The sequence below is a fragment of the Hordeum vulgare genome, chromosome 3H, assembly GCF_904849725.1.
Source record: "Hordeum vulgare subsp. vulgare chromosome 3H, MorexV3_pseudomolecules_assembly, whole genome shotgun sequence".
Lineage (NCBI taxonomy): Eukaryota > Viridiplantae > Streptophyta > Magnoliopsida > Poales > Poaceae > Hordeum > Hordeum vulgare.
The window spans coordinates 156,373,125-156,398,749 of NC_058520.1; the positions used below are offsets into that span (position 1 = coordinate 156,373,125).

General features: G+C 47.0%; 2 pseudogenes; both read right to left on the reverse strand.

The window, feature by feature from the left end:
* Nucleotides 1–353: 353 nt before the first annotated feature.
* LOC123439719 lies at nt 354–930 on the reverse strand (annotated as a pseudogene).
* A 13,995-nt stretch (nt 931–14,925) lies between these two features.
* On the reverse strand, nt 14,926–25,476 carry LOC123439720 (annotated as a pseudogene).
* Nucleotides 25,477–25,625: the final 149 nt, after the last annotated feature.

Consider the following 25,625-nt stretch of genomic DNA (forward strand, 5'->3'; position numbering starts at 1 on the left):
ACGCCCCGGCCGCCGAACGGCCTGTATGTTGGCTTCTATTTCACTCAACTGATTACACACACCTCGGTGGACACACCACACACGTACATGGCTATATATAGCCTCACACACGCACGCACACAGCCTGGCAACAACCTGCCCGGCTCTTATGCACACGACCTGCTTCACTACATGCACTCACGCACTAATAGCTGACTTGATCACCCATGATCCACATGACCCGGACCTGCCTCTCCGCACGAACGAAACTGCAGCTGTCCATGCATGCATGATGATCTGATCTCTTTTGCTGCCGCTTCTTCAGCCATGACCATACACGGCAAGACTTGGCCAACATCGGATGCTCGGACATCCACTACAGCTAACTACGTGCATGACCCATACAATGCGTGGTTTATTGCTAACACTCTCCCCCTAAACCACGACCTCGCCATCGCCGAAGTTGTTGCAGCTCCCGTCGTTGTCGTCGTCACAGCCGCGAACTCGACCTGGCACGCTGACGCCGGTCGTCACCGTGCCTGCTTCTTCACGATCGTCCCGCGCACGTACGCATGGCGATCCGATCTTCTCGTACGGGAGCCACCTGCTCATCCGTGAGACCTGGGACGACTCGGCGAACACGAACGCAAGCACGGACTCACGCGCCACCGAGACACGGCTGACTTGGGACAGCGCCACACGCCGTCGCAGCCACCACCTTCTTCCTCGGCGACACACATCGAGCTCCTCGATGACGCCACGCCCTGCACGCCCCGGCTCGCGCACACGATCACGCACTGACATGATCGGCGCGGCCGTCCTGCGCTCCGCTGGACGTGTTCTCCTCCGGTGATCCGCACGCCCTCGGCTCACGCCGCGCCACCGCAGCCTCTGCGCCACCACGCAGGTCCGCCGCGGCCTCCGCGCTCCCCGCACGCACGGCATGGCCATGCTCCACGTCCTCGCCGCGCGCACCCGATCGGCGCCGACGAACCTCACCTTCAGGGAGTCCCATACCTCCCTGGCGGTGAGCTTCGTCGCCACCTACAGCAGCACGTCCTCCGGCAGCGCTCCGAAGCTGCACCACCGAGGACTTCTCGTCCGACATGCTCCACGCGGACCCACGGTACGCCGCCTCCGCGTCCGCCATGACAACCGCCACGCCGTGCAACTCAACAGACCGACATACGGCCCGGAGCCCCGCGCAGCCGCCGGCGAACACTGTCATCGTCGGCACGCCTCCGGCACGGCAAACCACGCCAAGACGAACTGGCTCTGATACCAATTGTTGGGGCTGCCCTCCGGCGACACACGCCGAGGCAGCCCTCTGGTGACAAAACGCCCGACGGAGGTAGAAGAACATGAACAGAAACACTTGGTTATGGCGACGAACGCCCCGGCCGCCGAACGCCTGTATGTTGGCTTCTATTTCACTCAACTGATTACACACACCTCGGTGGACACACCACACACGTACATGGCTATATATAGCCTCACACACGCACGCACACATCCAGGCAACAACCTGCCCGGCTCTTATGCACACGACCTGCTCCACTACATGCACTCACGCACTAATAGCTGACTTGATCACCCATGATCCACATGACCCGGACCTGCCTCTCCGCACGAACGAAACTGCAGCTGTCCATGCATGCATGATGATCTGATCTCTTTTGCTGCCGCTTCTTCAGCCATGACCATACACGGCAAGACTTGGCCAACATCGGATGCTCGGACATCCACTACAGCTAACTACGTGCATGACCCATACAATGCGTGGTTTATTGCTAACAGCCGCACGGGCACAACTATCTTTGTGCGCTCGCGCTCCTCCATCCCGCCTTGGCCACAGAAGCGGTTCCCGCCGCACCGTGGCCACCGGCCTTCGCCGCCACAAGTCGCCTCTGCACGCCTTGCGCATCGCAAGTGGCTGCTTCACGCCGGACGCTTCCAAGTCGGCCTTGCCCTGCTGTCAGCGGCGCCTCTCTGAGTCGACTCGGATTCGACCTCGACTCCGAGTCGCCGTCCCCTTCTGGTGTCACCTCGGTCTCGCCCCAAGTCGGCTTCGCCTCCACCACCAAGCCGTCGGCCAGCGTTTCCGCCTCGGTTTCGCGTGTCTGAGCTGGCCGCAGCCTTTGCCTGCTTTCCCAGATGCCGTCGAGGTCTCCCAAACTGGCTACATGTATTTTGCTACCTGACGATACAAAGGCAGTACTCAGGTGCTGTTTTTGTGTTGCCAAAAGCTGAATTCATCTGTGTGGAACCAATGAGTGAGGAGGTTAATTTAGTGGAATAAAAGGAGTTGTACCATCATGACGCACCTATGCAATCATTACTCAGAAGAAGAAGAAAAGGAAGAAATACAAAAGAAGATCATGTGGTGTTTGGAGCTACAACAGATCAGTCAAAAGATAGACGTGCATCCACTATTTGTCTAGCGACGTTCGAAATTAAACAAGCATCAGCTTCTCATTGCATCCTAAAAAAATAAACCACGTGCTATCTTTCCAATTTCATTTTTATACATGTTATTTATTTAAAGAGAATTACTTTACTTTGCAATGTATTTTACACAGGGCAATTATTCATTGCAAAGCGGCACAATACCGCGGGGATGGAGGTGCGCCAACATCAATCTAGCACGGCGTTCGTTCGTATCACACTAAGGCGATTTACAATGACGCGGCCAACTTTCACATCTGCGCACCCAAGGCGACTTACAATGACGCGGCCAACTCTCACGTCCACGTGTCCAAGACGGATTACAATGACGCAACCGATTCTCAGGTCCATACAACTCTCTCATTCGACATCAACTCGCCGGTGTAGTGCTCGTCTGTACGAGCCGCCCAACAAACGGATGCAAGGCGCCTCTCACATGGTACGGTTTACATCAACCCGCTGGTGCAGTGCTCGCCTGTACGAGTCACCTAACAGAAGGATGCAAGACGACATCCACATATCATGTAGTGCTCACTTATAAAAGCCACCCAACAAAAGTACGCAAGCTGCCATCCCCACGGTCCAATCTACATCAACACATCAAGAGATTTCTTCATTACAATTAGTGGCTTTATATCTCGGAGATGGAGAGGGCACCAGCATGTTTCTCTACCGGCTTTTGCCACAATCAAGTATGGAGAATCTCAAGCCACCTCCTTGAGTCGACTTAAGACTCGGGGGCTACATAGACATGGCTTGCCAGATCCAACCAGGCTAGATAATTCAAGAACCTCAGGTCATTACAAGGGAAATTAGGGCGGTCTCGGGGGCTGATGCCTCATTGGCGAAATTATTTAAAGATCGCCTAAGAAGACAAGTCGCCATGATGCGACAGCCCAAGCATGGGTGCCCGACCTTATTAGTGGATGATTCATAAGCCGTCCAAGCATGGACGCTATCAGTATCAAAGAGCATAAGTCGCCATGCTGCACTTATTTCAAAACTGGATACTGGTAAGCCAAAGAGGACCAAAGTTGCCACGTTGCACGGTTCAAACATGAGCGCCTTATATGGTTTTCAGGATTAAGTCGACTTACTTGGGGGCTACTAGCTCCCAAGTCGTTTTGCAGTAAGAGCGTATACGCTTCTGCAATCCTATGTCTGGCTTTTCCCTAATCATAGGTCACTTGGGGGCTTCCACTCACCGAGTTCAGCCTGAATACCCTCTTGGCTAGCGAAAAATTAACGCATTACAAATGGTTATACTCGACTGTGTGTTGGACAAATTGTCGTATGGTCCCATGTACTCTTAGCGAGTCAATCCGCTTTTGGACCTTGAACTTGCCTTGGTTAAAAGATGAAAGGTACTCGCAAGAGCCAACGCATGGAAAATAGAGAAACCATTGGTTCACTGAACCTACTTCACTGAAGCCCGACTCGCGCCTGATCAGCCGGTCTAAATAATTCAAGCTATTGCAAAAGCCTTCTTGGGGTAACACTAGAGTTTTGCAAACTCGTCTTCTCCTGTCGCGACTCATCGAGCCGACGAATTTTATGATTATCTTTGTGGCACTGCCATAAAGTTTTCATAAAAAGTTTTATAACTCGCGGAGACTCACTGAGCCGGCTTAACCTCTTTTGGGTACCACTAGAGCCTTGAGAGCTCGTCTTATCCGTCGAGACTCACTGAGCCGGCTATGGTGTAAACAACACTATTCTGTCATATACATGCATCATATTGCATTGCATCATGCATCATAGATACATATCATGCCGGTCTTCAAATCGGGTCAAATCATAATTTTTTGCAGGAGCAAATATATCTTTGAATAGCCAATTTGGCTGGATTTTCATCATGGTTTATCATAACCAGTGTTAAATGATTGGGGGTTTTTAAAGCCAGCTCGGAAGAATTGACTATTGTCAAAGAGCCGCCCTATCACATATAATGTCGAGTCATCTAATTGACCAGCCCTTGGATTTCTTCAACTTGTGCTCTGTAGTAAACTGCAACACTTATGGATTTCTCCGACATATGGATTTCTCAAGGATATATTTTCCGGGTTACATTGCAAACCACGGTCAAGGATTTCTTTTATCACAAAGGCATCATCAGCTCATAGAGTGGATATAATTTTATTCTACAATGGAATGAATAGTCCCGAGTCGTTGCAGGCACACAACCCGGCACTTTGGGGCTACATTATTCAAATCAAGATTACATCAAAATATGAAAGTCCCATGTCGCTACAAGCATGCACCATGACACTTGGGGGCTAATGCAATCCGCTTTTCAAATCATCACATCATCAACAAACCCGGCTATCTCAAGGAGATAAGCCGGCCCTGGAGGGCTACATACCGTTCTTTATTCAACTATGGATTCAAGGAAGCACCGGCTCATCATTTTTATAATGATCTAGTCCTTGGGGGCTACACATTGCTGCTCAAGGTTACATCATCAGATTTACAAAGTCCTTCTCATTATTGCATAAAGACTCGGCCCTTGGGGGCTACATCATATGATGTTTTCTTTTCAAAGGAGAAGAACTTGGAAGTCCCGAGTTGCCGCAAGCAATCGACCCGTCACTTGGGGGCTACACTATTCAGATCATAATTTCTGAAGTCACAGGTTGCCACAGGCCAGACAAGCCGGCCCTTGGGAGCTACAGCACTAAGATGTTTCACAGATCATGAGGTTCAAGTTGAAGACCCAACCCATTACACACTAATGACCCGACCCTTGGGGGCTACAGGTAACATGGATATATCCAAAAATTAAAGAGCACATTTTATTTCGTCATGGAGGTGAAGCATTGGAGGCCGACTCAATGGCATATGTAATTATTTTGCAAACATAACCCGCTGAAGCAAGAGAAGCTGGTTCAACATTGTGTGGATTTCTTATTTCCCAAATTTTCATCAAGCCAAAGCATTGGAGGCCGACTCAATGGCATATGTATTTATTTTGCAAAGGACATGGGCCTGCAAGATGATTGTGAATAAGACTCATTCATATGGAGAAGAAACCAGATTTCTGAGGAGTCACTTCATAAACCAGCGAAGGGAGAGAGCCGGTCACTTTGCATATTTGCTATTCTTATTTCAGGAGCTTACCATGAATAAATTCAAGCTAACCTCGGGGCTAATGTCGGGGATATACCCCGCGGTATGACCCGACAGACAGTTATGACCCGCCAGACAGTCAAGTTCCAGAGACGATTCCCTGAAGATGAGTCTTGAAGAGAAGCCCGGTTGTAACCCGCCCGGTTGTAACCCGCCCGGGACTCAGCAATCGAGTCGTAAGCCGCCCGGGACTCAGCAATCCGTTTGTAAGTAGCTCGGGACTCAGCAATCTGTTTGTAAGTAGCACGGGACTCAACAATCTGTTTGTAAGTGGCCCGGGACTCAGCAATATGTTTGTAAGTAGCCCGGGACTCACAATCTGTTTGTAAGTAGCCCGGGAATCAGCAGTCTGTTTGTAAGTAGCCCGAGACTCAGCAATCCGTGTGTAAGTCGCCCGGGACTCAGCAATCCATTCGTAAGTCGCCCGGACTCAGAAGCCCATGAAGAGAAGCCCGTGACGGAGAGTCATAATATGCTAAGCCTAAATCCAGCTTGGACTCTATATGTAACTCGCCCTTCAGCTTATATAAGGAGGGGCGAGACACCCCAAGAGGGTTAGGTTTTTTAGACGTCTCAATAGACAGATTCACAACTTAGGTCTAGACAGGACAAATCATGAGATAGACAGATTAGACACCCACGAGATTAGAGGTGCCGAGTCTGCACCATTGTACTCGAGATCATCATCTTCATGAATGAAACACAAGTAGAACGTAGGCTTTTACCTCCATCGGAGGGGCCGAACCTGGGTAAACTCGCGTCTCTCGATTCCGACCAACCCCTTCAAGCCGCCACATGGTTGAGATGGCCTCACACCTAAGTCCTTGTACGAGGACATCTGTCGTGACAAAACCACGACATGGGTTGTTATGGGGACCCCCTTGATAATCCGTTCTAGTTTAAAACTGGTATGGAAAGGCCTAACTTTGGTACTATTTGCTTAATAACTAATGAACCGCATAGGGAGTAATTAACCCCGATGAAACTTAATCAACCCCCGGGCCAGTGCTCCTCATGTGTATTGGTCCAAATTAGAGCACCATGCGGGGCCAACCCGGGGCAACTCGGGAGAAGTCTATCAGGCCACCGTACGCTTCGCTTATCCGTCGTGTCCTGAGAACGAGATACGCGGCTCCTATCAGGTTCATCGACACGTCGGGTGACCTTGCTGAACTTGTTTTACCTTCCATGAAATATCTTGTGCATTGGGATTCCGGTGATGCTTTGGGTTATCTCAGAGTTGAGGTTTTCCACTAAGGAATCCGAGGAGATCGCGAGTTTCGTGATCGAGGCTTTCTATGCTGCTTGTGGTAACTTGTGATGGACTAGTTGGAGCACCCCTGCTGCGTTAAATCTTTCGGAAAGCGGTGCCGACGGTTATGTGGCAAACTTGGAAACTTTTTTTAACATCCGGTTATCCTTGAAGTAAGCTTAATTAAAATATGCCAAGTGAGTGCGTAACCGTGACTGTCTCTTTCGTGAGCTCCTTCTCCGATCGAGGACACAGTGGGGTTATGTTTGACGTAAGTAGGTGTTCAGGATCATTCATTTGATCATTATTAGTTCACATCCATTATGAGTAGATCATCATCCTTTTAATCTTTTACTCGTATGTTAGCCACCTCAAATAAATGCTTAGTCGCTTGTTGCAGCTTCACCACTTAACCATACCTCACCCACTAATATTTGCTAGTCTTGATACATTTGGAAATGAGATTGTTGAGTCTTTGTGGCCACAGAATACTACAACACCAGTTGCAGGTACAGGTAAAGAGTTACTTTGACGTGAGTGCGATGATTTTTCTATTTGAAGTTTCTTCTTCTTCATCATCGATCTAGTATGGGTTCCAGGCCGGCAGCCTGGGATAGCAAGGATGGACGTCGTTCTTTCATCGTTTGTTTTCGTCCGTAGTCGAACTTGCTCTTTGATACGTCTCCGTCATATCTACTTTTTCAAACTTTTTGCCCTTGCTTTGGACTCTAATTTGCATGATTTGAATGGAACTAACCCGGACTGACGCTGTTTTGAGCAGAATTGCCATGGTGTTGTTTTCGTACAGAAATGAAAGTTCTCGGAACGTCCTGAAAATTTACGGACATTTTTTCTGGAATAAAAGAAAAATACCTGTGCAAAGATCCACCTGAGGGGGTGTGCCAGTGGGCCGCAAGCCCACACGGCGCGACCACCCCCTAGGCCGCGCCATGCAGGCTTGTGGGGCCCACGTGGCACCAGCGCCCCCAATCTCAGCTCTATATCTTCCGCTTCGCTTGGAAAAAAACCAGAGATAAGGTTTAATCGCGTTTTGCGATACGGAGGCGCCGCCACATCCTGTTCTTCATCTCGAGGGCAGATCTGGAGTCCGTTTCGGGCTCCGGAGAGGGGAAATCATCGCCATCGTCATCATCAACCTTTCTCCATCGATAATTCCATGATTCTCTTCATCGTTCGTGAGTAATCTCATCGTAGGTTTGCTCGACGGTGATGAGTTGGATGAGATCTATCATGTAATCTAGTTAGTTCTTGACGGGGATTGATCCCTAGTATCCACTATGTTCTAGATTTATGTTGCTACTACTTGGCTATGCTTAATGCTTGTCACTAGGGCCCGAGTGCCATGATTTCAGATATGAACCTATTATGTTTTCGCCAATCTATGTGTGTTTTAGATCCTCTCTTGCAAGTTGTAGTCACCTACTATGTGTTATGACACGACAACCCCGGAGTGACAATAGCCGGAACCACTCCCGGAGATGACCATAGTATGAGGAGTTCATGTATTCACCGTGTGTTAATGCGTTGGTCCGGTTCTTTATTAAAAGGAGAACCTTAATATCCCGTAGTTTCCATTAGGACCCTGCTGCCACGGGAGGGATGGACAATAGATGTCATGCCAGTTCTTTTCCCCAAGCACGTATGACTACGTACGGAATACATGCCTACATTAGATTGATGAACGGGAGCTAGCCACATATCTCTCCGTGTTATAGCTGTGACATGATGAATCACATCCGGCACACTCATCCATCACCGATCCAGTGCCTACGAGTCTTTTACTACTGGTCCTCGCTACGTTACTTTGCCTAGGCTTGTCCCTTCCTACAAGAGGGATTGGGCCACTTTGCTGCTGCTACTACTGTTCCTTGCTACTCCGTTGTTACTTGTTGCAAGACTTTGTTGGCGCTAACATCCCGTCAACAAAGCTTTTTCTGGCGCCCTTGCCGAGGATTGCCAAAGCTTTTTCTGGTCCCGTTGCTATCGTACTACCTTGCTACTGATACTTTGCTTGCAGACACTAATTTTTCAGGTGTGGTTGAATTGACAACTCAGCTGCTAATACTTGAGAATATCCTTTAGCTTCCCCTTGTGAGCGAATCAATAAATTTGGGTTGAATACTCTACCCTCGAAAATTGTTGCGATCCCATACGCTTGTGGGACATCACTCTTCTTCAGAATGACTGTATATTGTCGTATTGATGTGCACTTGATGTAGCTTGTGGTGATTGTAAGCCAATTCCTTATACTCATCTTTTCAATACATGTACTTGTAACGATATCCATTCTTGCGAAACGACGAGATGCGCTTCTATCCCTGTTGAGGCCCTCGCGCCAAAATAAGCATAGGGTCGCATCTTGGGTGTTACACCCGCCTCCCCCTCCTCCCTCCCCCCTCCTCTCCTCTCCATCCCCAGTGGCAGCGGCGGCCGTTTCGGCCCCTCCCCGGCGGCAGCACCGACCGTTTTGCCCCGTCGGCCGGCGGCCGCTTCCACCCCTTCCCTCCCCCTCCCCTCCTCTCCTCGCCAGTCCCTCCTCTCCAAACTGCATGCCTCCCTACTAACTCTACTAACTCTCTCATTTTGCAGCAGCTGGAGAGAGGGAACCTCGAGAGCAGCTGGATATAGGGAGGACTATCATTTTGAAGGTAACATAACCCAGTGCTCATGTAGGGTTCAAACTTGTGGCTGAAGCGCTTGCGAAGTCTAGTGGAGATTATGATGATGACATACCCGATGACCTTTGGGATGTAGTCTCTATATTGTCATATTTTGATGAAGAGCATCTACCACTACTATGCTCATCTTGTGGACAATCCTAAGATAGCAAGAGCATTCATGAAACTAACCCAAACCAAGTAGTCTATTTGGTTGAGTATGTATGTGAAGAAGAATTTCTAAATTAGATATGGTTGTATGGTTGACAAGTATGTGAACTTGACACATGACTGATGTGCACTTTGGCTGCTTTTGGAGATTTCGTATGTGAACTTGACATGTACGACTCTTGCACTTTGACGCTTTTGGGATTTCGCATGTGAACCTTGTTATATGTGCACCTTGTTGAAAATTATGTTATGTGTTGTCATTTATGTATTATAAACTTGTCAATATCTATTGTTATGTTGTCTTTCTTCAAAATACAAACGAAATACTGCCAAAATTTTGAATTTTATGTCGTTCCAATTTTCATTACGTGCCTCCAACCAAACACAAGAATGGAACCGACTCGTTCTACTCTTTTGCTCCTACCAAACACATGAATGGAACGGATCCATTCCTCAGAATGAAACCATTCCATTACATGATAGTTGGCCCCCCAACTGAACAAACCCCTGAATAAAGCCAACATAAAAAACAAAGGAAATAAAAAAATAAAAAAATAAGTGCTGAAGGCCGCGCTGGGTCGGCCCAGTTGGGCAGCCGGCGAGCCAGCCCGCCGGTACTAATAAAGAGAAGGGGTGAAAAAAGCGAAGGGCGAGGGTTCGAACCTCGATCTCCAGGATGGAAGCGCAAGCAGCCAACCAATCATGATGGACATGGACTAGCGATTCATTGAGGGATCGACACCTGTTGATACAAAAACAACGACCGACCTTTAACAAACCGAATAATTTTCTACACTTACCGATGGCATATTGGGGCAATTCATACGAAATCTAAGGGCAAATTCATACAAAAATGTTCGTGCGTTGCAACGGCACGCCTTAGCCCAATAAACCTGGCTTGAGACCCTTCACGGTACACATCCTCTATTTCACATATAGCACTATCCATTTTGACCTTTATTGTCCTTCCCGGCCTCGTTGACAATGGCAATGTGTATAACTTCACTAACAAGTGCGACAATATAACAAAAGTAAATAATTAAGAATGTCTCGCAAACAATTTTATGATATCTTGCAAGGAAAAAATATGAAAAAACCTTCTTCATTGATGCAATGCCTTGGTACATGGGTATTTAGGAACATTATCTTAACATGTCATCCTTTTTGCCAATAATATTTTTAAACAACACACATTTGAATTCGTGCACAATACGAAATAGTAATTCAAAGGGTCTTTTTTGCGAAAGATTATTATCACAAAATCCTATTAGCTTGTTCTTCATATTCCCTGCAAAAAATATTTGCTGCCTCATACATAAAAAATAAACTATTATAAGAGCAAAAGTGAACTATAATTATAAATAGAGAAGAAGACTCTGTTCGGATGTACTCCGCTGCACAGCTCCATTCCCGGAGCTGGTGGAGTTATAGTTGAAATTTGTGGAGTGCCAGTTTACTGGCTCCACGGCTCTGTGGAGCTGGTGGGAATCTGAACGGCCCCGAAGTCTCTATATACATGAAACAAGTTTGTGCATCTTGTGTGCTTCAGGAGGTGGAAATCAACAACCCCGTGGAAAGAAGACTACTGTCTCCAACTTGTCGGTCTTAGCGTGTAAAAAATAGTACTCTCTCCGTTTCTTTTTAGTCTGCATATAAGATTTGGTCAAAGTCAAGTGATACAAAGTTTGACCAAATATATATCAAAAGATATCAACATCTATAATACAAAACCTATATGCTATGAAAATTAATATCATGATGCATCTACTAATATTGATTTCATATTATAAATGTTGATATTTTGTTCGATAAATTTAGTCAAAGTTTATGAAGGAAGTATGTCTTGAACTTATCAATTCGTATTCAAATATCATATGTATAGCTCGAACTTGTGTGTGTAGTAGTGGACCACGATAGGAGGGTAACAACGACTACATGCGCGGGTGGTCTGATTGGACAGGATTTATGTGTATGCGGAATTAAAAAAAGTATTCTTGCCGCGTCAAAAAGTAAAAAAGTATTAGAAAAACTTCCGTTGTTTGAGTTGGTTAATGTGTTACTAGTACAAATGCCCGTGCGTTGCACCGGGCTAGAAAAAAGTGCAAGGGGAAGGGGGGGTAAGCAAACCTTCCAAACCATATCCTCCAAGGGTGAACGGAGATGTTATGAAAACTTGGCCTTGTAAACCGACGAAATCACATTTGTGGAAGTTGTGACAAAAATAAAAACAAAAATGATGTTCGAACATGACTGAACTGAAGAACAAAAGCTCGTCTTGCTGCAGTGCAACTTTCTCTGCATTTCTCCTTATATTCCGCCCTCTTTCTTTTGTTTTTTCCTGCTGCCAATCACATGAATGGTCCTCTGAGCAGCAAGACAGTGAAGACGGGATGTTTTTATGTAGCCTTTGTGAAGTAGAGGTATGTTTCTTTGAACTGCTGGTGTTGATGTATGCTTTTGTATGCAAGTATTTAATGTGTTGCTTTTTGTGTAGGTGTTGAAGTACAGTAAGCATTGCAGAGTTTGTGACAAATGTGTGGACGGTTTCGATCATCACTGCAGGGTAACATACACCTGAATAAATATATCTCTTTTTATATATGATCATGAGCAATCCTCTTCTTATTTTGATTAGCGAGTATATATTAACTCACATGAATTTCTCAATTTCAACAGTGGCTCAACAATTGTATTGGAAAAAGAAACTATATGAGGTTTTTTCTTCTAATGACAACAACCCTTTTCTTGGTAAGCCTGTGTTCTCTATGATGCCTTTGGTAGATTGTTTTTACAGAAATGCTGCAGATAGCCCTGGTCTTAGTATAATGAGATCTAGTATAATCATGCAAGCATTTTCCAGGCATCAACTGCATTCTACAACGTAGTCGTTTTATGCATTTGAACAAGGTGACCATTATTGGAGAGAACATTTTATTCCTGGTCCTTTTCATCCTAGTTGACCATTGACAGGTCTGCATGGTTTGTACACTTTTGACCAGCTTATCCTGCAATCAGCCACTAGAGTATTGGTGCTAGTTCTCTGCTTTTTTCAGCGAAAAGAATTCTCTATGCAGATTGTGTCAAAGCTAGGAAGCAGCTTCTCCATAGCGCCTTTCATCATTGTGGTGCACGAGACAAGCCAAACAAACAGAAACCGAATTAATACCGAAGAACACAAGTTGTGGGCCGTAAAGTGGAAACGGTTGCAGGCCAAAGCTGTCCCCCTTCTACAATACACATGACTCATTGAAACCAACTTTCTCCTTCCTACATTTTATCTCTACAGCAGTTATCCTGTATAATGATTTCTTTTTGGTCGCTAGTCTCCTAACCGAAGATATGATCCCAGTGTCCTCGTTGGAATCATCGACAGAACCAGATAGTGACGACGATAGCCTTTGCCACTACGACTTGAATCTTTAACCATCGGAATACCCGGTACTCTCTCTACCAAACAGGCAAGATAGTGTTATCTTGAACTCTGTCCCTTCTCTAATGATTGATAGGTTTAGTGCCTGGTAGTAAGTGTATTTTGTGGTCTATTGTCCTCCTAGGAGGTCACTCTGTAGGCTTAGCAAACAATTCACTGAAGCCATTCAAGACCGGTTGCAGGGAAGACAGACCATTGACTTGACATGACTGTAATACATACAGAATAGGAAGGATAAGCTATAAGATAGAGATGCCTTGTTTACCTATTTCTTCTACAATTCACATGACTCATTGAAACCAACTTTCTCCTTCCTACATTTTATCTCTACAGAAGTTATCCTGTATAAAGATTTCTTTTTGGTCGCTACTCTCCTAACCGAAGATATGATCCCGACAACTGAGACTATATTCCCGTAGCCAATCACTATTACATATATCTGGTACTGCTCTTCAAAATGTGTGTGTACCAGTTTACTCAGAAGGACCGGAAGCAAAACCTTTAGAGATTGCCAAGAAGAAACTCTGAAACATTTGTTCTACATAAACCTGCAGTTTCTCCTACACGTGCTGGACTTCAGTTGGGTTGACCTGGGCAACAGAAGGAGAATGGTTTGGCTGGATGGCAACGGCTAAACAAACTTGGTCCAAACCCATGTTCATGGAAGTGTTCACCACAGCAATGTGGTCGATCTGGAAGGAGAGGATTAACCTGATCTTCAGAGTTGTGACGCCTTCCCACATGTCCTGGTTGTCAAGATTCAGAGAAGATTTCTTGTTGTTGCAACATAGGACAAAACCTGAGATGCTAGGGTCCATCACTGAATTTGCTAGAGAGATTGCTTAATTCGCCTAACTACTTTAATCCCCTGTAATCGCTTATACCTCTGAACCCTAGTACCTACCCGCCACCCAACACCACTCATACAACAGGCGTCGATCTATCAGACACAGAGCTAGGGGAAAGAAAAATCAAACATCGCTCGGTGTGATACATACCTCTCGTGTAGCCGCAGCAGGCGACATTGGAGTGCTCGGTGGATGATCTTCAACCTCCAGCGAAGTCGGCGCTTCTTTCTCCGACGAACTCGGCGGCGACATTGGATGTTTCGTGGCAATTGACCTGATGCAGATTTCAGCCGAGGTGGTGTCCTTCTTATAGCATCCAACAACAATCTAGGACGGGCACTTCATCAATTTGAGTTTCACAAGGACACGGTTTGTACTTTCAATCGGACTGCAACTAGAAGGGGACGACCCAGTATCGGGCGTTCCGGTGAGAACTCGTCCAGTCAGTGCCGCCGTCCCATCCGCGAAGCTTCGAATGCCGTTTCCTACTGTGGCTGGTGTCCGTCATCTCCAAGCTCTGATTCGCGCTCTCCTCGATCCTGGACCGCCGTCGACCGCAACAGCTGCTACGTCTTCGACGACGGCGCGTCCATGCTCTGCTTCGACACCCTCTCCGAGACGGCCGAGCCCATCGCCTCCTCGCCCGTCGCCGGCGAGAAGCCCCCTCCTGAAGACCGTAATGGATAAGCCGGGTAAGGGAACGAAAGGCTTTTTTTTCTAACTTAAAAACGTAGTGCAGGTTAATTATCAGAAAAGTGAGGGGTGTTTTTGCAAAATTACAACGACGTACGGCAGAAGCGCTGCGCGCTTTATTATTACTAGTAAAAGTGCCCGTGCGTTGCACCGGGCTAGATTGTTAACTTTTCGATCATGAATTTTGTATTTGAAAAGCCCGCGCATCCCCCCCTCATGTCCTTACAGTCAACTCACTTGTATGAGCCAACTGACAGACAAATGACAATAGACAAATGAAACTGTCCAGCACACATTCATGGCTTTAAAATTCCAGTGTAATAAGGTCACCTAATTCTTCTTGACATCCACATTGCATATAAAGTCGCTACCGATAGACTGAAACAAATAAATGCACATCTAAGGTAAAGAAAAAGGAAGGTGTCAAATTATGAATACCAAAGAAAGAGTGACAGACTATTCATGCACCAAACTATTCCAGTGTAATCCTCTCTTCGTTTAGTTCCCTGCAAGTAATCGTATGATCCCCATGGTCTCCAAAAGTATGTGAGCACATCATCCATGCAACAAACATTAGTAAATAAATTATAAGAATGCATCCTAATAGACCTCCTTGCCACTGCCGTGGTTCTCCTCGGGCTCTTCACTGTCAACATCTTGTTCACGCTGCCCAGTGGGTTGGGATGGGGTGTCCAGATCCTAACTGGAGGATGCCATCTCTTTGCCATTGCTGCTGCCTGGAGCTGCTTCTGATAGTCCAGCATTAAGCTTGTCTACTGCATTGGAGTAGCCTGATGCATCAGATTCTTCTTCCATTACAGCAACACCCTCTGATTCTGCAATCAAGTCAGCACTGCTTGCTTCAGAAACTGCATCCTGGATGTTCCAATGCTCCTCCAAGACACTAGCACCACCATAGCTGCTACCTGGAGCTTCTTCTGACATTTCGACATCAAACTCATCTACTACCATGTCGTAGTAGTCTGATGCATCAGATCTTTCTTCCACCACAACATCACCTTCCGGCTCTGCAGTGAAGGCATTGGCGCTGCTTATAGGCTCTTCATTTGGCACTGGCCACGTGTCAGCAAAGTTGTAGTAGAAATCAGCGGTACCATGGTTACCATCGGCAGCTGCAGCACTCCAGTTGGCTGCAAAGTGGGGGCCAAAGTAGTCTTGTTCTTGTGTGGATGTAGAAGACAGAGCCTCCCAGTAAGACGTGATCGAATCCAATGAACTGCTTGACCATTGCTTGAGCCAAGCAGCCAACTCCACAGGGTGTGATTCTTGAACTGACAGAAAGTTGGACGCCCTCGACAAGGCGGTGTTCGACATGATCAGGGAATCTGGTTGCAGCAGCACGCACACAGAAGCAGCACATGAATAGCATGAAGGCTAGGGGGAACAGGAACCTCAACGCGGATCCCTTCTCCTTCTTTTCTGGAGCTCGCACCCCAAGCTGAGGCTCTGGCGTCAGTGCTGCGCGAGCTCGTGGAGGAGTCGCCATAGGGTCCGGTGCAGAGACGCGAGCCGGCTCGGGCATCACCGCAGCAGCCTCCGATGACAGCAGCAGAGGAGGAGGCCGCGGCGAGCCCAGCAAGGGCTCTGGTGCCAGGACGCAAGCCTCGACGGAGACGGCATCTTCGGATGGAGCGGTGAGAGCTGACTGCTGCTCGGACAGGTGAATCTGCTGTGCTTGCTCTTGTTCCTCCTTCATGAGGTCTTCATCTCCAGCGAGCGGGTCGTCCTCCGTGGTGGTGGTGGCGTCGGTCTCGTCGCTGCTCTCTGTTGGAATTATGCCCTAGAGGCAATAATAAATATATAGTTATTATTATAATTCCTGTATCAAGATAATAGTTTATTATCCATGCTATAATTGTATTGAATGAAGACTCATTTACATGTGTGGATACATAGACAAAACACCGTCCCTAGCATGCCTCTAGTTGGCTAGCCAGTTGATCGATGATAGTCAGTGTCTTCTGATTATGAACAAGGTGTCGTTGCTTGATAACTGGATCACGTCATTGGGAGAATCACGTGATGGACTAGACCCAAACTAATAGACGTAGCATGTTGATCGTGTCATTTTGTTGCTACTGTTTTCTGCATGTCAAGTATTTATTCCTATGACCATGAGATCATATAACTCACTGACACCGGAGGAATGCTTTGTGTGTATCAAAGTCGCAACGTAACTGGGTGACTATAAAGATGCTCTACAGGTATCTCCGAAGGTGTTAGTTGAGTTAGTATGGATCAAGACTGGGATTTGCCACTCCGTGTGACGGAGAGGTATCTCGGGGCCCACTCGGTAATACAACATCACACACAAGCCTTGCAAGCAATGTAACTTAGTGTAAGTTGCGGGATCTTGTATTATGGAACGAGTAAAGAGACTTGCCGGTAAACGAGATTGAAATAGGTATGCGGATACTGACGATCGAATCTCGGGCAAGTAACATACCGAAGGACAAAGGGAATGACATACGGGATTATACGAATCCTTGGCACTGAGGTTCAAACGATAAGATCTTCGTAGAATATGTAGGATCCAATATGGGCATCCAGGTCCCGCTATTGGATATTGACCGAGGAGTCTCTCGGGTCATGTCTACATAGTTCTCGAACCCGCAGGGTCTGCACACTTAAGGTTCGACGTTGTTTTATGCATATTTGAGTTATATGGTTGGTTACCGAATGTTGTTCGGAGTCCCGGATGAGATCACGGATGTCACGAGGGTTTCCGGAATGGTCCGGAAACGAAGATTGATATATAGGATGACCTCATTTGATTACCGGAAGGTTTTCGGAGTTACCGGGAATGTACCGGGAATGACGAATGGGTTCCGGGAGTTCACCGGGGGGGCAACCCACCCCGGGGAAGCCCATAGGACATAAGGGTGGCGCACCAGCCCTTAGTGGGCTGGTGGGACAGCCCAAAAGGGCCCTATGCGCCAAGGATAAGAAATGAAAGGAAAAAGGAAAAAAAAGGGAGGAGGTGGGAAGGGAAGGGGACTCCCTCCCACCAAACCTAGTCCAACTCGGTTTGGGGGGGAGAGTCCTCCCCCTTGGCTCGGCCGACTCCTTGAGGGTCCTTGGACCCCAAGGCAAGGCCCCCCTCCCTCCCACCTATATATACGGAGGTTTTAGGGCTGATTTGAGACGACTTTTCCACGGCAGCCCGACCACATACCTCCACGGTTTTTCCTCTAGATCGCGTTTCTGCAGAGCTCGGGCGGAGCCCTGCTGAGACAAGGTCATCACCAACCTCCGGAGCGCCGTCACGCTGCCGGAGAACTCTTCTACCTATCCGTCTCTCTTGCTGGATCAAGAAGGCCGAGATCATCGTCGAGCTGTACGTGTGCTGAACGCGGAGGTGCCGTCTGTTCGGTACTAGATCGTGGGACTGATCGCGGGATTGTTCGCGGGGCGGATCGAGGGACGTGAGGACGTTCCACTACATCAACCGCGTTCTCTAACGCTTCTGATGTATGGTCTACAAGGGTACGTAGATCACTCATCCCCTCTCGTAGATGGACATCACCATGATAGGTCTTCGTGCACGTAGGAAAATTTTTGTTTCCCATGCGACGTTCCCCAACAGTGGCATCATGAGCTAGGTTCATGCGTAGATGTCTTCTCGAGTAGAACACAAAAGTTTTTGTGGGCGGTGATGTGCGTTTTGCTGCCCTCCTTAGTCTTTTCTTGATTCCGCGGTATTGTTGGATTGAAGCGGCTTGGACCGACATTACTCGTACGCTTACGAGAGACTGGTTTCATCGTTACGAGTAACCCCCTTTGCTCAAAGATGACTGGCAAGTGACGGTTTCTCCAACTTTAGTTGAATCGGATTTGAACGAGGAGGTCCTTGGATGAGGTTAAATAGCAACTCATATATCTCCGTTGTGGTGTTTGCGTAAGTAAGATGCGATCCTACTAGATACCCTTGGTCACCATGTAAAACATGCAACAACAAAATTAGAGGACGTCTAACTTGTTTTTGCAGGGTATGATTGTGATGTGATATGGCCAACGATGTGATGTGATATATTGGATGTATGAGATGATCATGTTGTAATAGAAATATCGACTTGCACGTCGATGGTACGGCAACCGGCAGGAGCCATAGGGTTGTCTTTATACTAACGGTTGTGCTTGCAGATGCGTTTACTATTTTGCTAGGATGTAGCTTTAGTAGTAATAGCATAAGTAGCACGACAACCCCGATGGCAACACGTTGATGGATGATCATGGTGTGGCGCCGGTGACAAGAAGATCGTGCCGGTGCTTTGGTGATGGAGATCAAGAAGCACGTGATGATGGCCATATCATGTCACTTATGAATTGCATGTGATGTTAATCCTTTTATGCACCTTATTTTGCTTAGAACGACGGTAGCATTATGAGGTGATCTCTCACTAAAATTTCAAGACGAAATTGTGTTCTCCCCGACTGTGCACCGTTGCTACAGTTCGTCGTTTCGAGACACCATGTGATGATCGGGTGTGATAGACTCAACGTTCACATACAACGGGTGCAAAACAGTTGCGCACGCGGAACACTCGGGTTAAGCTTGACGAGCCTAGCATGTGCACACATGGCCTCGGAACACATGAGACCGAAAGGTCGATCATGAATCATATAGTTGATATGATTAGCATAGGGATGCTTACCACTGAAACTATACTCAACTCACGTGATGATCGGACTTGGGATAGTGTAAGTGGATCATGAACCACTCAAATGACTAGAGAGATGTACTTTTTGAGTGGGAGTTTAGCATATAATTTGATTAAGTTGAACTCTAATTATCTTGAACATAGTCTAAGTCCACTTTGAATATATTTGTGTTGTAGATCATGGCTCACGCGACAGTCATCCTGAATTTTAATACGTTCCTAGAGAAAGCTAAGTTGAAAGATGATGGAAGCAACTTTGTAGACTGGGCTCGTAATCTTAAGCTAATCTTACAAGCTGGGAAGAAGGATTATGTCCTTAATGCTGCGCTAGGAGATGAACCACCCGCTACGGCTGATCAGGATGTTAAGAATGCTTGGTTAGCACGTAAGGAGGACTACTCAATAGTTCAATGTGCAGTCTTGTATGGCTTAGAACCGGGACTTCAACGTTGCTTTGAGCGTCATGGAGCATTTGAGATGTTCCAGGAGTTGGATTTTATCTTTCAGAAGAACGCCCGGATCGAGAGGTATGAGACCTCCGATAAATTCTATGCTTGCAAGATGGAGGAAAACTCGTCTGTAAGTGAACATGTGCTCAAAATGTCTGGGTACTCAAACCGTCTAGCTGAGCTGGGGATTGAACTCCCGCAAGAAGCTATCACTGACAGAATCCTTCAATCACTACCGCCAAGCTATAAGGGCTTTGTGTTGAACTACAACATGCAAGGGATGAACAAGTCTCCCGGCGAGTTGTTTGCGATGCTGAAAGTCGCAGAGTCTGAACTCCGTAAAGAGCATTAAGTGTTGATGGTGAGCAAGACCACTAGTTTCAAGAGAAACGGCAAAGGCAAGAAGGGCAATTCGAAGAAGAGCGGCAAGCCTGTTGCCAATCCGCCGAAGAAACCCAAGGCTGGACCTAAGCCTGAAACAGAGTGCTTCTATTGCAAGGGTATGGGTCACTGGAAGCGCAATTGCCCCTAGTATCTGGCAGATAAGAAGGCGGGCAAAGAAAAATCAGGTATATTTGATATACATGTTATTGATGTGTACTTAACCGGCTCTCGTAGTAGTGCCTGGGTATTCGATACCGGTTCTGTTGCTCACATTTGCAACTCGAAACAGGAACTGCGGAATAGACGAAGGCTGGCGAAAGACGAAGTGACGATGCGCGTAGGAAATGGTTCCAAGGTTGATGCAATCGCCGTCGGCACAGTGTCACTTCAGCTACCATCGGGATTAGTGATGAACTTAAATCATTGTTATTTAGTGCCTGCGTTGAGCATGAACATTATCTCTGGATCTTGTTTATTGCGAGACGGTTACTCTTTTAAGTCTGAGAATAATGGTTGTTCTATTTCTATGAGTAACATCTTTTATGGTCATGCACCAAATGTGAGAGGATTGTTCATATTGAATCTTGATAGCGATACGCATATACATAACATTGAGACCAAAAGAGTTAGAGTAAACAATGATAGCGCCATATTTTTGTGGCACTGCCGCTTGGGTCATATTGGTGTAAAGCGCATGAAGAAACTCCATGTTGATGGACTTTTGGAGTCACTTGACTTTGATTCACTTGACACGTACGAACCATGCCTCATGGGCAAGATGACTAAGACTCCGTTCTCCGGAACAATGGAGCGTGCAAGTTACTTGTTGGAAATCATACATACCGATGTGTGTGGTCCAATGAGCGTGGAGGCACGCGGCGGATATCGTTATTTTCTCACCTTCACTGACAATTTAAGTAGATATGGTTATGTCTACTTGATGAAGCACAAGTCTCAAACATTTGAAAAGTTCAAGCAATTTCAGAGTGAAGTGGAAAATCATCGTAACAAGAAGATCAAGTTCCTACGGTCTGATCGTGGGGGTGAATATCTGAGTTTCGAGTTTGGTGCTCACTTAAGACAATGTGGAATTGTTTCGCAGTTAACACCGCCTGGAACACCACAGCGTAATGGTGTGTCCGAACGTGGTAATCGTACTTTGTTAGAGATGGTGCGATCTATGATGTCTCTTACTGATTTGCCGTTATCATTTTGGGGTTATGCATTAGAATCAGCTGCATTCACTTTAAATAGGGCACCATCAAAATCCGTTGAGACGACACCATACGAACTGTGGTATGGCAAAAGGCCAAAGTTGTCGTTTCTTAAAGTTTGGGGATGTGATGCTTATGTCAAAAAGCTTCAGCCTGAAAAGCTGGAACCCAAAGCGGAAAAGTGCGTCTTCATAGGTTACCCAAAAGAGACAGTTGGGTACACCTTCTATCTCAAATCCGAGGGCAAAGTGTTTGTTGCTAAAAACGGAGCTTTTCTCGAGAAGGAGTTTCTCTCGAGAGAATTGAGTGGGAGGAAGATAGAACTTGACGAGGTTGTCGAACCTCTCATCCCTCTGGATGGTGGCGCAGGGCAAGGGGAAACCTCTGTCGTTGCGACGCCGGTTGAGGAGGAAGTTAATGATGATGATCATGAAACTCCAGTTCAAGTTTATGTTGAACCACGCAGGTCGACGAGATCACGCGCTGCTCCAGAGTGGTACGGTAATCCTGTCTTATCAATCATGTTGTTAGACAACAATGAACCTGTAAATTATGAAGAAGCAATGGTGGGCCCAGATTCCAACAAATGGCTAGAAGCCATGAAATCCGAGATAGGATCCATGTATGAGAACAAAGTGTGGACTTTGGAGATACTACCTGAGGGTCGCAAGGCTATTCAGAACAAATGGATCTTTAAGAAGAAGACAGACGCTGACGGTAATGTGACCATTTATAAAGCTCGACTTGTGGCAAAGGGTTTTTCACAAGTTCCAGGAGTTGACTACGATGAGACTTTCTCACCCGTAGCGATGCTTAAGTCCGTCAGAATCATGTTAGCAATAGCTGCATTTTTCGATTATGAAATCTGGCAGATGGATGTCAAAACGGCGTTCCTTAACGGTTTCCTTAAGGAAGAGTTGTATATGATGCAACCCGAAGGTTTTGTCGATCCTAAAAATGCTGACAAGGTGTGCAAGCTCCAGCGATCCATTTATGGACTGGTGCAAGCATCTCGGAGTTGGAACAAACGCTTTGATGAGGTGATCAAAGCATTTGGGTTTATACAAGTGGTTGGAGAATCTTGTATTTACAAGAAAGTGAGTGGGAGCTCTGTGGCGTTTCTAATATTATATGTGGATGACATATTGCTGATTGGAAACAACGTAGAGCTTTTGGAGAGCATAAAAGGTTACTTGAATAAAAGTTTCTCTATGAAGGACCTAGGAGAAGCTGCTTACATTCTAGGCATTAAGATCTATAGGGATAGATCAAAACGCCTGATAGGACTTTCACAAAGCACATACCTTGATAAAGTTTTGAAGAGGTTCAAAATGGAACAGTCCAAGAAAGGGTTCTTGCCAGTTTTACAAGGTACGAGATTGAGTAAGACTCAGTGCCCAGCAACTGATGAAGATAGAGAGCATATGCGCTCCGTCCCCTATGCTTCAGCCATAGGTTCTATCATGTATGCGATGCTGTGCACTAGACCGGATGTTAGCCTGGCCATAAGTATGGCAGGAAGTTTCCAGAGTAATCCAGGAGTGGATCACTGGACAGCGGTCAAGAATATCCTGAAGTACCTGAAAAGGACTAAGGAGATGTTTCTCGTGTATGGAGGTGACGAAGAGCTCGCCGTAAAAGGTTACGTCGATGCAAGCTTTGACACAGATCCGGACGACTCTAAGTCGCAAACCGGATACGTATTTATTCTTAATGGGGGTGCAGTAAGCTGGTGCAGTTCCAAGCAAAGCGTCGTAGCAGATTCTACATGTGAAGCGGAGTACATGGCTGCCTCAGAGGCGGCTAAGGAGGGTGTCTGGATGAAGCAGTTCATGACGGATCTTGGAGTGGTGCCAAGTGCACTGGATCCAATAACCTTGTTCTGTGACAACACGGGTGCCATTGCCTTAGCAAAGGAACCACGGTTTCACAAGAAGACCAGACACATCAAACGACGCTTCAACCTCATCCGCGACTACGTCGAGGAAGAGGACGTAAATATATGCAAAGTGCACACGGATCTGAATGTAGCAGACCCGCTGACTAATCCTCTTCCACGGCCAAAACATGATCGACACTAGAACTGTATGGGTGTTAGATTTATTACAATGTAAATCACATGGTGATGTGTGGACTAGATTATTGACTCTAGTGCAAGTGGGAGACTGTTGGAATTATGCCCTAGAGGCAATAATAAATATATAGTTATTATTATAATTCCTGTATCAAGATAATAGTTTATTATCCATGCTATAATTGTATTGAATGAAGACTCATTTACATGTGTGGATACATAGACAAAACACCGTCCCTAGCATGCCTCTAGTTGGCTAGCCAGTTGATCGATGATAGTCAGTGTCTTCTGATTATGAACAAGGTGTCGTTGCTTGATAACTGGATCACGTCATTGGGAGAATCACGTGATGGACTAGACCCAAACTAATAGACGTAGCATGTTGATCGTGTCATTTTGTTGCTACTGTTTTCTGCATGTCAAGTATTTATTCCTATGACCATGAGATCATATAACTCACTGACACCGGAGGAATGCTTTGTGTGTATCAAAGTCGCAACGTAACTGGGTGACTATAAAGATGCTCTACAGGTATCTCCGAAGGTGTTAGTTGAGTTAGTATGGATCAAGACTGGGATTTGTCACTCCGTGTGACGGAGAGGTATCTCGGGGCCCACTCGGTAATACAACATCACACACAAGCCTTGCAAGCAATGTAACTTACTGTAAGTTCGGGATCTTGTATTACGGAACGAGTAAAGAGACTTGCCGGTAAACGAGATTGAAATAGGTATGCGGATACTGACGATCGAATCTCGGGCAAGTAACATACCGAAGGACAAAGGGAATGACATACGGGATTATACGAATCCTTGGCACTGAGGTTCAAACGATAAGATCTTCGTAGAATATGTAGGATCCAATATGGGCATCCAGGTCCCGCTATTGGATATTGACCGAGGAGTCTCTTGGGTCATGTCTACATAGTTCTCGAACCCGCAGGGTCTGCACACTTAAGGTTCGACGTTGTTTTATGCATATTTGAGTTATATGGTTGGTTACCGAATGTTGTTCGGAGTCCCGGATGAAATCACGGACGTCACGAGGGTTTCCGGAATGGTCCAGAAACGAAGATTGATATATAGGATGACCTCATTTGATTACCGGAAGGTTTTCGGAGTTACCGGGAATGTACCGGGAATGACGAATGGGTTCCGGGAGTTCACCGGGGGGGCAACCCACCCCGGGGAAGCCCATAGGCCATAAGGGTGGCGCACCAGCCCTTAGTGGGCTGGTGGGACAGCCCAAAAGGGCCCTATGCGCCAAGGATAAGAAATCAAAGGAAAAAGGAAAAAAAGGGAGGAGGTGGGAAGGGAAGGGGACTCCCTCCCACCAAACCTAGTCCAACTCGGTTTGGGGGGGAGAGTCCTCCCCCTTGGCTCGGCCGACTCCTTGAGGGTCCTTGGACCCCAAGGCAAGGCCCCCCTCCCTCCCACCTATATATACGGAGGTTTTAGGGCTGATTTGAGACGACTTTTCCACGGCAGCCCGACCACATACCTCCACGGTTTTTCCTCTAGATCGCGTTTCTGCAGAGCTCGGGCGGAGCCCTGCTGAGACAAGGTCATCACCAACCTCCGGAGCGCCGTCACGCTGCCGGAGAACTCTTCTACCTCTCCGTCTCTCTTGCTGGATCAAGAAGGCCGAGATCATCGTCGAGCTGTACGTGTGCTGAACGCGGAGGTGCCGTCCGTTCGGTACTAGATCGTGGGACTGATCGCGGGATTGTTCGCGGGGCGGATCAAGGGACGTGAGGACGTTCCACTACATCAACCGCGTTCTCTAACGCTTCTGCTGTACGGTCTACAAGGGTACGTAGATCACTCATCCCCTCTCGTAGATGGACATCACCATGAATAGGTCTTGGTGCGCGTAGGAAAATTTTTGTTTCCCATGCGACGTTCCCCAACACTCTCGGAGGCAGCGGCCAAGCCGTCCTCGAGGCGCCTGACGCCAGCGCGGCCGTGATAGTAGATGTCGACGCGGGGGTTGGGCTTGTAGTAGAGGAACCGCTGCCGCGGCGAAGTGTAGTTGGTCTTGGGGTCGTACATGGCCGCCCGGGACGGCTCCGCGTCCACCGGATCGGCCGCCGCGAGCTGGTGGTTCACACCCACGCTGACGCGCACGGGGTCCTCCACCCTCGCATCGCGACGAGCATGCCCAAGGTGATGGCGTAGACGCACATCTTCCACAACCTGTT